Source organism: Penaeus monodon, chromosome 2 (assembly GCF_015228065.2).
Source record: "Penaeus monodon isolate SGIC_2016 chromosome 2, NSTDA_Pmon_1, whole genome shotgun sequence".
Lineage (NCBI taxonomy): Eukaryota > Metazoa > Arthropoda > Malacostraca > Decapoda > Penaeidae > Penaeus > Penaeus monodon.
This window is the reverse complement of record NC_051387.1, coordinates 26,885,470-26,890,636: the sequence shown is the minus strand read 5'-3', so window position 1 is coordinate 26,890,636 and position 5,167 is coordinate 26,885,470.

Sequence of the window (5,167 nt, the reverse complement as noted above, 5' to 3'; positions counted from 1 at the left end):
CTGGGCTGGAGCTATGTACTCCCTGGAGGTGGTCCACGCCCGACCACCAGTAGTAGGTGTACCCCCTACTGATCATGCCGCCAACTCTCCAATCCCTCGATAGCAGAGGTAAACGCTCGTCCTGCTGCAAGGACCGGATGTTCTAAGCGCCTACCTGGATAGTTCGCCAAAGGTTAAGCCTCAGGTGGTTGCCCCGGGTGGACTACACCTATGCCACCACCACTGACACTGCTCCAAATAAAGGGGATTGGCAGGCTGTGGGGCTCAACGTCCACCTATGTGAATATATGTATAAATATGTATATGTATATATAGTATATATATAATATATATGAATAAATATATTTACACACACACACACATATATATAAATATATACATATGTATACATATATATATATATATATATATATATATATATATATATATATATATATATATATATATATGTGTGTGTGTGTGTGTGTGTGTGTGTGTCTGTGTGCAAATATATGTATGTAAATAAATAAATAAATATATATATATATATATATATATATATATATATATATATATATATATATATTATACATATGTATATATATGCATATATATATATATTTATATATATATATATATATATATGCATATATATATATATATATATATATATATATATATATATATATATATATATATATAAATACATATATACGAATAACACTGCTCAGCATACCAGGCAAAGGTTTCGCCCACATTCTTCTGAAACGGATCCGCAACCACCTACTGAGGCATCAGAGACCGGAGCAGTCTGGATTTACTCCTGGCAAGTCCACAATAGATCGAATACTAGCGCTTCGAGTAATTGTGGAATGCCGTCGTGAGTTTGGACGTGGGTTGCTTGCAGCCTACATCGACCTCAAGAAGGCGATTGACTTGGTGAATCAGGAATCGCTATGGGAGATCGTTAGACTCAGGGGAATTCTGACACAGATTATTGGCCTAATATACTGGTACTGAAAGTGCTGTAAAGTGTGGTGGGGGTCTGTCGAAGTTCTTCTCTGTTAATTCAGGGGTGAGGAAAAGCTGTGTCCTTGCACCAATACTTTTCAACACCTGTATGGACTGGATAATGGGTAGAGTTACCAGCTAAAGTCAGTGTGAAGCAACACTGGGCAATATCAAGGTCTCAGACCTTGACTTTGCCAATAATGTTGCTATCCTATCTGAGTGTCTGGAGTCACTGGTGGCGGCTCTTGATGCATTTAGCAATGAGGCGAAGCCCTTAGGCCTAGAAGTCTCCTGGACCAAGACCAAGATTCAGGACTTTGGGGGCCTGTTAAGCGAAGGTCACACTAGTCTATTCTGTCCTAGGATCCCCAGATAGGATCGCCGAAGACTGGTCAGCTACAGAGAGGGATTGGTCACACTATATTCCGATATGGCTTACTGCTGTATACCATTACTAAACTAAGATTTTACCTATATTTAAGATTTACATATATTTTAGATTATGAATGTGAGGTAAAAATAACAGGATCAGGAAAAGTGAAATATGCATATTTGTGGAGAGTTGATGTGTGTAGCTCAGGTATTCATTTGGGTATTGCTTATTTCATCAATTAATGTTCTTTTTACATTCCTGCTTTTATAATCCTTATGAACGGCTCTTTGCCTTTCACTTTATCCAACAAGGCGTAAATAACTTCCGAAGCGAGCTCCATGTCGAAGTGGGTTGATGTTTATGTTCGTTAGTCAAATGAACGTTTATCCGAATTATCGATAAACAGTTAATGAGACATTGCTGTTCTATGCAATATATCTTTGTGCCTAATAATTAAGTTTGTTTATATCATGATATATAATCAATTTTTTAAAGATTCTAAATTGACCAGTAATTATATTATAGTATTTGTTTCGGCAATATATTTCAGCTCTAGGCAGGGATGAAATACCGACAGAGCGTTTTCGCGTTGCTGAGGGATTTTCATCTCGGATCTGTTTACAGAATGGGCAGCATCCAGTTCTGTAAAGGGATCCCTGGACAGAATAGATTAATGAGACCGGCCCTTTAGGGGAACCCATTCAGTCGATCCATGCTTGTGGTGAGGACATTAAAGTTACAGAGAGTTTTACATACCTTGGTAGTGTAGTCCATATCTCTGGGCTGTCAGACCAAGAAGTCAATAGACAGATTGGTATGGCAACAGGAGCCATGAACTCGATCAACGAGAGCATTTGGAGATGTCGGTACCTATGCAGAAGGACCAAGCTACGTGTCTTCAAGGCCTTAATATTGCCAGTTTTGCTCTATGGAAGCAACACCTGGACACTATCCAGTGTCTTGGAGTCTCCGTCTTGATGCCTTTCGTAACAAGTCCCTTCACCGGATCATTGGGTACAGTGTCCAACCGTTTACACCGTGAGACTGGCATAGGACCTGTTACTTGCATAATCTGAAAATTATTAGAACCCTTCCACAAATTTTTTGACCCTCCTCCTGAGTCCTGATTCAGCTCTTGTTGGTTCTGTGTCTTTACTACTAATACATATATATATATATATATATATATATATATATATATATATATATATATATATATATATATATATACATATATATATACATATATATATATACCTTTCTAACTCCCTCTAACCCTAAACCTCATCCTTACCCTTTCTAACATACTGAATCCTCCTCTCCCACATCACCCACCTCCGTCTCTCAGCCCCTCTGCTGCAAGCCTACAATTTATACACATTATAATGCATGGGCTCATTATAATAGAATGCGAATGTGACACTGTGTAGGTGTAAATGCGGTGTGTATGCAAGAGTAGCATTATGTACGTAGCTATGTATATCTGTGCGTATATGTGTATATAGTCATATTTATGTATGTATATGTATACGTATATATATATATATATATATATATATATATATATATATATATTATATATATATATATATGCGTGTATGGACATGTGTATGTATGTATGTGTATGCGTATGTGCGTATGTATATGTATATTTGTGTATAGAATGTATTTATATGTGTGTATAGAATGTATGTATATGTGTGTATAGAATGTATGTATATGTGTGTATAGAATGTATGTATATGTGTGTATAGAATGTATGTATATGTGTGTATAGAATGTATGTATATGTGTGTATAGAATGCATGTATATGTGTGTATAGAATGTGTGTATATGTGTGTATAGAATGTATGTATATATGTACGTTGTGTACATGTGTGTGTGCGTGTATGTGTATGTATACATGTATATGTGTATATATGTGTGCATGTACAGATATATACATATATATGTGGGTAAGCACTAATGTGTACTCATAAACGTATGTGTTTATACACCTGTGCGGCAGCATGCGTATAGCTATATTATGTATGTGTATGTATGGTCATAAGTAAGTGTACAAGATGTGTGTCCATGTGTGTGTTCACATACATGGGGGTGCGTATACACATATGTATGCGCATGTGATGTGCACATACATCTATACATGGGTATGCATGTGCATATATGTGTGCATAGAATGCATGTATATGTGTGTATAGAATGTATGTATATGTGTGTATAGAATGTATGTATGTGTGTATAGAATGTATGTATATGTGTGTATAGAATTTATGTATATGTGTGTATAGAATGTATGTATATATGTACGTTGTGTACATGTGTGTATGGACATATGTATGTATGTATGTGTATGTGTATGTGCGTATGTATATGTATATTTGTGTATAGAATGTATTTATATGTGTATGTATATATGTACGTTGTGTATATATGTGTGTATAGAATGTATGTATATGTGTGTATAGAATGTATGTATATGTGTGTATAGAATGTATGTATATATGTACGTTGTGTACATATGTGTGCGTGTATGTGTATGTATACATGTATAATGTGTGTATGTACAAGTATATACATATATATGTGGGTAAGCACTAATGTGTACTCATAAACGTATGTGTTTATACACCTGTATATTTGTATGTATAGTCATAAGTAAGTGTACAAGATGTGTGTGCATGTGTGTGTTCACATACATGGGGGTGCGTATACACAATGTATGCGCATGTGATGTGCGCATACGTCTATACATGGGTATGCATGTGCATGCGTGTAGTTGTGTATAATGTAGGAGTGTGTATGCATTCATATGCATGGGGGCATATGTAAATGTGTATGCTTGCATGTGCATGTGCCCGAAAATGTACATATGCGTGGTACTTGGGTCATTTGCAGGTGAAGAACAGTGTCTACACTAGGCGTACATACGCATAAATAAAATCACTGTATAAAATATAATCACATATTTACACTTTTGATAGTTAAGCCCATGCTCATGTGAGTATACTCTGGCCGTGTGTGGCTGCACATAAGTCCACACTAGACAGGGCCAACCCTGCTGGAGGGGCTTATCAGTGGCATCCCGGCTAAACTACTCCCCTTCCACCAAGATACACCTAAACCAGTAGGTGGGAGGTAACTCGGCTGCCTACCTCTCAGTTAGAAAACCATGTCTACACAAACAAAGCAATGGCCCTCAATCACCGGGGACGAAGGAGCCCCTGGTTATGGCGGCGATCAGGATTGTTCCGGAGCAGAGGGTGCTAGAATCCCCGGTTAACAACAGGCCGCCCCACGTTGATGAACCTTTGCACATATAATATAAGGACAATGAGAACTGAATCCGACTTACTAGCATTACTTGAGGAACTTTTTTTCATTAAATTGGTTATTGTAGGACTGTGTGAGGTTAGAAGACAAGGCGAAGAAAAGAAGAAACTAAATGATGGACACGTGCTCTATTGGAGAGGTAAACCTCAGGGTAGCAAGAAGGAATTAGGGGTAGGTTTCTCAGTTCATAAACGTTTAGAAAAGAATATCGTGAAATTCTATAATATAATCAAAAGAATGGCTTCATTAATAATAAAACAAAACAATAGGTACAACTTAAAGTTCAAGTCTATGCTCCAACCTCCAGCCACAGTGATGGAAAAATGGGGAACTTCTATGAAGATGTTCATTTACTCAGCGAGAGAGTAAAAACCCATTTCACATTAATTATGAGAGATTTTAATGCCAAAATTGGTAAAAAGACAGTAGCAGAAACCGTAATAGGGAATCACAGAATAGGTTTTAGGAAT